Genomic DNA, 9,635 nt, shown 5'->3' with positions numbered 1-9,635 from the left:
AAATCCATGGAGTTCCATACCAATTACACTCTCTAAGGGTAATAGGCAGCATGGTTCATATGGCACCCAGATTGATATTGACTAGATTGATCATTCTTAGTATGATTTAATTGTTGCCAACACAGAGGAAATTTTAAACTTAAAAGACCATCGCCTGGTGTTAACCAGATAGATCCATCCCATAATTGTGAGAGTTTTCCTTTTAGTAGATAAGAGGTTACAGTTTTTGACTGAGACCTAGCTTGTCACTCTGAGCTAGGAGAAAACTTAAACCTATGGTCAGGGTCAGAGCAGATATTACTTGTCCAGGTGAGAGGATACCATCTAGTAATACCACAAGTAGACAGAACAGGACTGAACTCTCTTCTAAAATAAATTTCCTAGGGGGCATCCAATCAGATCCCTGGAGGGGAGGGATCTTGCCCCACCAAGGCAACCCAGGAGTACAAGACACAGGTAATTGGTCACAACCCAACAATTGGATTGAGTTTTAAACTAGCATAGAATCATGTCTATGATGGGCCTTTGTATATAAATCAAATGTTTTCTAAGAAGTCAAGAAAACATTATAAATGATCATATGAATCAAGTACAGCATCTTGGGCAAGCCGTCTACTTCTGATGTTGTCATCTTCTTATCCTAGTGTGGTGCAGTTTCCTTTGCTTGAGCATTGTTTTACAGTGTGTATGCAGGCAGCAGTCCTCCCTATAGAAAAGTCCAGTGTAGGGGCCTTTGGAAGTTAATTCAAGAGTCAATTTCCCTTCAATTTCATGGTGCATGAGCTAGTTAAGAGGACCTGATAGAAAGGTCCATCCATCCAGGTTGGAGACAGTCCCTTAAATTATGTCTTTCTCCAGTCTTGGTTGCAGGTCTGATCTTCATCTGCAGACAGATTACTGAAGAAAGCTTCAGAAACAAACTTAGAGTGCCCTTTAATAATTCAATTAAATTTTACATTAATATAGCATAACATCAAAGAACTGTCCAGGAAATGAGTCTTAGTAGATACAGACCTCCGTTGACAAACTGGGATTTAACATTCACTGGAACCTTTTCTCCCTAAAATTACCCACATTATGACCAAATTAAGACTAGTTAGTTTGCAAAATAGGTCTGGTCTCAATAAACTTGGCCTGATAAGTTATATAACCATAATTGATCATAGACTTTTTTGCTTTGCTGAAACTTTTCTAAAAAGAGCCTCAGACTGAACTTTTAAAATAAAACCTCTCAGGGCTAGGAAAATCACGCCAAAGGCTTATCACAGATTTCACCTAACAAATCTATGTGAAGACCTCCGTTCTCAAGGTCTTCAAAATTCCTTGAGATTTCTTTACATGTTAGTGAGATAACCCTCCTAACTTATCCGATAAAGTTACCTGAAACCTAAGAGTTTCCAATCTCTGAAGGGGCCAGATAGAAAAGATAAATGTTTCAATTTGTTTATAAAGTATACTTTTGCCAATGTGTTTATAAAGTACACTTTTGCCAAATTACTATCATGGTTAGTTTGAGGGGAAGGTTTTTCTTATACCTAGCAAACACAGATTCAAATCAGTAATTTTTCAGATAGAAACCAAAGAAGTTATAAGCATATTCACCAGTTCATTCAGTCCTTTTGTTAACTTTTGTGAAGTCATCAGGTTTTCCATTATGTGTTAGTTGCTCAGTCTCTTTACAACCCCAAAGTCCTTTTTATAAATCTCCTTGAAGAGGAAGCATTTTTGCAAAACTTGGTTAGTGCTGTGACAACACTTTAAGATAGCAACTAGAATTATGACTGATAACATTTTACCCAGACATATCAGAATTTTAGGAACTCCATATAATTTCTAGGACAACTATATTAGTAACATTTATCATACAATATAACCCAAGATTTATTACTCACTTGACAGTACTTCCCATGTAATTCTGCACACAAAATGAATCTAATTAGCATAATGTCTCTCTTTGGGATGTTTCAGGGGCTCTCTGAAGCATCCTAAAATTAGCTAGACATCAAAAGTGACTCATTAGAGTGATTTATGAAGTTTTGTTAACAAGTATCAAAAAGGTTTAGAACATTCAGTCAGATAGGACTATAGGATACTGTGATGCAATAGCTATTCACTTAGCCAAAGTAACAATAAAGGATTTCAGAACAGATCATTTTAAGAGATGAAGAAACTTAAATTTGTTATCAAAAAGCAGTTCAACATCTGAAGAGCATGTGTCCTCTTAACAGAGAGGAAAGCCAAAATCAAATTTTTACACCAGTTTACTTTTAAATTAGTCATGACCATGCACAAAACTCTTTTCTTAGGGTCCACTTTCCACAAACCTTCTAATCACTTTCTGTACCCACTACTTTGTTCTCCCATCCTGAAACAGCTACCTATAGGTCAGACCTACTTCCTTTACCCCTCATAAAGTGTAATTCTGTTCCTTCTACCTTCTTTACTGGAAACATCCTACTTTCCTTAAGTAACCAAGAACTGATCTTTATATTAGCATTCTGTAGATTGGGGAGCATAAGTATCAGTGATAATTTCTAAAAACATTTGCTTTCTTATAGAGAACATCTCAGGATGGCACCAAACATATTCATTAATAGTCCAAAATCTCTTTAGTTTCTCTTTAAGAGGAAGTTACTGTTCAGTAATGAATGCTTCAGAATCATAACTGGAAATGACCTGAGGTGTGTGCATACTCAGTCATGTCTGACTCTCTGTGACCCCATGGACTGTAGCCTGCCAGGCTCCTCTGTTCATGGGATTCTCCAGGCAAGAATGCTGGAGTGGCTTGCCATTTCTTACTCCAAGGGATCTTCCCAACCCAGGGATTGAACCCATGTCTCCTGCGTTTGCAGGCAGATTCTTTACCACTGAGCCACCTGGGACTCCCAAATTCAATACTCTTTCATTACTTAGTTTAGCACAACCCTATAGAAATTCAAGGTATTCCAATCTGGAGACACTATTTTAGACAGACATTCCTAAAGCATAATTATTCTTTATAGGGTTTATCTAAAAGTTCACATCTCATTTACATATTTTTCTTAGAAGTTTCAATTGAGGTAATTTCCTTGCTGACAAACTTGTAACAGATATAACATTATTTAATGCAGATTAAACCTAGGCACAATGAAAATATTCTGCTCAATGTTAATAACTCTCAGACATCTCTATATTAGTTAGGTCAAACAAACATTAATACCAGGTATTTAATACTGCATATTTCCGAGTTCACATGAACGTGAAATTCATTTAGGTTAATTTCTTTTGTATTTGGAATTGTCTGATTTGTAAATCCTTACTTTTCTTAGGCCAATTAGATTAGAACTCATTTACAAAGTAATCTCAGCAATCAGCAATTTATCCAAAAACAAAGACACACACTGAGACATACATATATCCAAATAGACACAAAGAGATCTCACAGCTTTGTTTTCCAAACGTGTTATGAATCAGATATCACAATATAAAATTCACTAATTGTAAATAAAAGTCGGAATAAGAAAATTCTGAAAATGGTTTCACTCCCCCCCTCCTTTTTTTTTTGTTTCAGGAATTATAGATGGTCTAAATAAGTGATTCAGAGAGCTCTAGTCTCAAGGCATAGGAGGAGTTATTTCCTCAGGGCAAGAATTCCTTGGAAGAAAACTTATGACCAACCTAGACAGTATATTAAGAAGCAGAGACATTACTTTGTAAACAAAGTTCCATCTAGTCAAAGCTATGGTTTTTCCAGTAGTCATGTATGGATGTGAGAGCTGGACTATAAAGAAAGCTGAACGCTGAAGAATTGATGCTTTTGAGCTGTGGTGTTGGAGAAGACTCTTGAGAGTCCCTTGGACTGCAAGGAGATCTAACCAGTCCATCCTAAAGGAGATCAGTCCTGAATATTCATTGGAAGGACTGATGCTGAAGCTGAAATTTTAATACTTTGGCCACCTGATACGAAGAGCTGACTCATTTGATAAGAGCCTGATGCTGGGAAAGACTGAAGGTGGGAGGAGAAGGGGATGATAGAGGATGAGATGTTTGGATGGCATGACTGACTCAATGGACATGAGTTTGAGTAAACTCCGGGAGTTGGCGATGGACAGGGAGGCCTGGCATGCTGCAGTCCATGGGGTTGCAAAGAGTCGGACATGACTGAGCGACTAAACTGAAGAATTCTAAAGACATCTTTTTTCCTTCAAGCTTTCTCTGGAGTCTAAAGGATATGGTGACCATACCGTCAAAATCATCTTTATTTTTCTGTGATCATAGTTTTATAGTCAAAATTTAGATCAGATATCACTCAAATTGGCCCTGATGACAAGGGCAGAATGGTCCCGGCAGGGCTTGTCCCTCTGGAGAAGTGGGGGATCTTAATTTGATCAGCCCCCAGCTATTGATTACAGGAGAAAAGTCCTGAACATAAGGGAATTTCAGTCCATTTTCCCGTCCTGTGGCAATAGAGATCTAATATTTTTAGGCCATTTTTCTTTGTCATTGGATCATAGCTATAGGTTGACCAGCCAATTAAAATTTTTCCAGGGGATTCCCAGATGGATTGTGGAACCTTAGAGGAAATCGGTTCAGTTCAGTTGCTCAGTTGTGTCCAACTCTTTGCAACCCCATGAACCGCAGCACACCACGCCTCCATCACCAACTGCCGGAGTCTACCCAAACCCATGTCTATTGAGTCGGTGATGCCATCCAACCATCTCATCCTCTGTCGTCCCCTTCTCCTCCTGCCCTCAATCTTTCCCAGCATTAGGGTCTTTTCAAATGAGTCAGCTCTTCGCATCAGGTGGCCAAAGTATTGGAGTTTCAGCTTCAACATCAGTCCTTCCAATGAACACCCAAGACTGATCTCCTTTAGGATGGACTGGTTGGATGGATCTCCTCGCAGTCCAAGGGACTCTCAAGAGTCTTCTCCAACACCACAGTTCAAAAGCATCAATTCTTCAGCGCTCAGCTTTCTTTATAGTCCAACTCTCACATCCATACATGACCACTGGAAAAACCACAGCCTTGACTAAACGGACCTTTGTTGACAAAGTAGTGTCTCTGCTTGTTAATATGCTGTCTAGGTTGGTCATAACCTTCCTTCCAAGGAATAAGCGTCTTCTAATTTCATGGCTGCAATCACCATCTGTAGTGATTTTGGAGCCCCCAAAAATAAAGTCAGCCACTGTTTCCACTGTTTTCCCCATCTATTTGCCATGAAGTGATGGGACCGGATGCCATGATCTTAGTTTTCTGAATGTTGAGCTTTAAGCCAACTTTTTCACTCTCCTTTCACTTTCATCAAGAGGCTCTTTAGTTCTTCTTCGCTTTCTGCCATAAGGGTGGTGTCATCTGCATATCTGAGGTTATTGATATTTCTCCCGGCAATCTTGATTCCAAGCTTGTGCTTCATCCAGCCCAGCATTTCTCATGATGTACTCTGCATATAGGTTAAATAAGCAGAGTAACAATATACACCCTTGACGTACTCTTCCTATTTGGAACCAGTCTGTTGTTCTATGTCCAGTTCTAACTGTTGCTTCAGACATGCATACAGATTTCTCAAGAGGCAGGTCAGGTGGTCTGGTAGTCCCATCTCTTTCAGAATTTTCCACAGTTTGTGCTGATCCACACAGTCAAACGCTTTGGCATAGTCAATAAAGCAGAAATAGATGTTTTTCTGGAACTCTCTTGCTTTTTCGATGGTCCAACGGATGTTGGCAATTTGATCTCTGGTTCCTCTACCTGTTCTAAATCCAACTTGAACATCTGGAAGTTCATGGTTCACGTATTGCTGAAGCCTGGCTTGGAGAATTTTGAGCATTACTTTACTAGTGTGTGACATGAGTGCAATCGTGTGGTAGTTTGAGCATTCTTTGGCATTGCCTTTCTTTGGGATTGGAATGAAAACTGAACTTTTCCAGTCCTGTGGCCACTGATGAGTTCTCCAAATTTGCTGACATATTGAGTGCAGCACTTTCACAGCATCATCTTTTAGGATTTGAAATAGCTCAACTGGAATTCCATCACCTCCACTAGCTTTGTTCATAGTGATGCTTCCTAAGGCCCACTTGACTTCACATTTCAGGAGGTCTGGCTCTAGGTGAGTGATCACACCATTGTGACTATCTGGGTTGTGAAGATCTTTTTTGTACAGTTCTTCTGTGTATTCTTGCTACCTCTTCTTAATATTTTCTGCTTCTGTTAGGTCCATACCATTTCTGTTCTTTATTGAACCCATCTTTGCATGAAATGTTCCCTTGGTATCTCTAATTTTGTTGAAGAGATCTCTAGTCCTTCCCATTCTATTGTTTTCTTATATTTCTTTGCATTGATCACTGAGGAAGGCTTTCTTATCTCTCCTTGCTATTCTTTGGAACTCTGCATTCAGATGGGAATATCTTTCCTTTTTCCCTTTGCTTTTCACTTCTCTTCTTTTCACAGCTATTTGCAAGCCCTCCTCAGACAGCCATTTTGCTTTTTTGCATTTCTTTTTCTTGTAGATGGTCTTGATCCCCGTCTCCCGTACAATATCACAAACCTCCGTCCATAGTTCATCAGGCACTCTATCAGATCTAGTCCCTTCAATCTATTTCTCACTTCCACTGTATAATCATAAGGGATTTGATTTAGGTCATACCTGAATGGCCTAGTGGTTTTCCCCACTTTCTTCAGCTTAAGTCTGAATTTGGCAAGGAGGAGTTCATGATCTGCGCCACAGTCAGCTCCCGGTCTTGTTTTTGCTGACTATATAGAGCTTCTCCACCTTTCGCTGGAAAGAATATAATCAATCTGATTTCAGTGTTGACCATCTGGTGATGTCCACGTGTAGAGTCTTCTCTTGTGTTGTTGGAAGAGGGTGTTTGCTATGATCAGTGCGTTCTCTTGGCAGAACTCTATTAGCCTTTGCCCTGCCTCATTCTGTACTCCAAGGCCAAATTTGCCTATTACTACAGGTGTTTCTTGACTTCCTACTTTTGCATTCCAGTCCCCTATAATAAAGGACATCTTTTTTGGGTTTTAGTTATAAAAGGTCTTGTAGGTCTTCATAGAACCATTCAACTTCAGTTTCTTCGGCGTTACTGGTCGAGGCATAGCCTTGGATTACCGTGATATTAAATGGTTTGCCTTGGACATGAACAGAGATCATTCTGTCGTTTTTGAGATTGCATCTGGGTACTGCATTTGGACTCTTTTGTTCAAAGAGGGGCGGCGGCCGAGAGGAGTTACTCCACATCCAAAGTAAGGAGCAACAGCTGCGCTTTGCTGGAGCAGCCGTGAAGATATACCCCACGTCCAAGGTAAGAGAAACCCAAGTAAGATGGTAGGCACTGAGAGAGGGCATCAGAGGGCAGACAGACTGAAACCACAATCACAGAAAACTAGCCAATTTGATCACACGGACCAGAGCCTTGTCCAACCCCCCACTAAGCCATGCCGTTTGGGGCCACCCAAGATGGATGGGTCATGGTGGAGAGGTCTGACAGAATGTGGTCCACTGGAGAAAAGAATGGCAAACCACTTCAGTATTCTTGCCTTGAGAACCCCATGAACAGTATGAAAAGGCAAAAAAATAGGACACTGAAAGATGAACTCCCCAGGTCAGTAGTTGCCCAATATGCTACTGGAGATCAGTGGAGAAATAACTCCAGAAAGAATGAAGGGATGGAACCAAAGCAAAAACACCACCTAGTTGTGGATGTGACTAGTGATAGAAGCAAGGTCTGATGCTGTAAAGAGCAATATTACATAGGAACCTGGAATGTTAGGTCCATGAATCAAGGCAAATTGGAAGTGGTCAAACAGGAGATGGCAAGAGTGAACGTTGACATTCTAGGAATCAGCGAACTAAGATGGACTGGAATGGGTGAATTTAGAGGAAATACTTCCTGTATTAGCTTGAGCAGTTTGTACCAGATGCCTGCATGCTCAAACCAAACCAAACCAAACCAGAGCTTTGCTAGCCAGAAGTCACCCTCCAAATAAAACAAAAGGCAAAGAGATCCCTAGAAATCAAAAGTCAAGTGGCAAGTGCCCCCAAAAGGTGGCAAAGTGATGCCCAGAAATCAAAAGCCAAATGGCATAAATGCCAAACATGACTTCCTAGTCCCACTAGACCCGTGATTTGGCAGAGTTTGTGCTAGTGGCCCCATACTTAGTTCTGCTATATTTTTAAGCATTTTCTTTTTTTTTAACGCATATATATGGAATTTGAAAGATGGTAACGATAACCCTATATGTGAGACAGAAAAAGAGACACAGATGCATAGAACAGTCTTAGGGACTCAAGCAATTTCTTGTTGGTTTTCTGCAAAGAAGTTACTCTATCATTTTTTTCTTTTAGAAACTTCTTGATTGATGTCAAAGTAATCATTCCATTCAGTCTGTTTGAACTTGTGGCCAGCTTTTGGATTATCAAAATAACCCCAGTTTGGACATTTTCATTGAGCTCTCCTTTAGTATAATTTCCCCAATTAACTATGTACCTGCAAGTATGAGTTCTGTGAAGTGAAGTGAAGTGAGGTCGCTCAGTCGTGTCCGACTCTGCGATCCTACAAGGCTCCTCTGTCCATGGAATTTTCCAGGCAAGAGTACTGGAGTGGGTTGCCATTTCCTTCTCCAGGGGATCTTCCCGGCCCAGGGATCGAACCCGAGTCTCCCGCATCGCAGGCAGATGCTTTATCGTCTGAGCCACCATGAGTTCTGTACGTATTGTAAATGAATCTGGCTGGAATGTTAGTCAGAGGTTGGCTTTCTGACATCCCTCATTTGTTTTTGAGATTCTGTTCCTCATTTCAAGTTGAATTTGTCAGTGATAAAAGTCACTAGTGAAATTGCGTGGTGGGTCTGTGTGCTGCTTGTGAGCTTAACTCCTCCAGGAGTCCTCCTCATTTCAGCTCCTCTTACGTGTCTAATTCTGCCTTCAGCAATTTAAGACCACCGTGGCGGCTCAGGTCACTGAGTGGCCATTTCTTATTTTGACATGCTGATGAGTAAGTATTTTAATTAATAAGTGGGTTTCCCTATGGGACCCCTGCATGGTATGAGGACTAGGCCTCCACCACTCCTGTTAACCTCTCAGTCACCTGAGAAAACCAGAACCAGCCAGGAGGAGTCTTTTCCCTTTTCTTTGGAGCAAAGGTCTCCAGTATTCTCCTCACTTTTATCCTGACAAATTGTATAAAGGCAGTCGAATGGAGGCAAAGGGTCAGATCAGTTTCTTATCTAATCACTCAGCCAAGACTGCTTAGTCCCCTACAAGGGAGCAACCTTGCTCTTCTTCAGCTGAGCCTCAGGTATTCCTTGTTTTATTATTTTTTTCAATCAACCCCTCACCCTTGCCCACAGTACCTTTCCACTGGGTGAGTAATTCCCAGGTGTTTTTTTTTTCCAACCAGTCCCCCAGTCAGTATCTTTTGACTGGGTGGGAATTTCTCCATGTCTTTCAACCAAGCTCCACTCAGTGTTTAGACCATGAGTGAATATGCCCTGGATATTTCCCCCCAACCCCCCCACCCCACTCCCCACCAGTATCTTTCTAACTGGGAGCGGGCAGGTAAACCACTCCACTGCCAAATAAAACTCAGAATCTCAACAACACAGGAGATTAGAGAAGCAGAAAAGCCTTACCCAAATTCGTCTGTACTCCCTGA

Source organism: Giraffa tippelskirchi, chromosome 11 (assembly GCF_054371585.1).
Source record: "Giraffa tippelskirchi isolate mGirTip1 chromosome 11, T2T-mGirTip1v1.2.pri, whole genome shotgun sequence".
Classification (NCBI taxonomy): domain Eukaryota; kingdom Metazoa; phylum Chordata; class Mammalia; order Artiodactyla; family Giraffidae; genus Giraffa; species Giraffa tippelskirchi.
The sequence above is the reverse complement of the archived record's forward strand: the minus strand, read 5'-3'. Positions refer to the sequence as shown.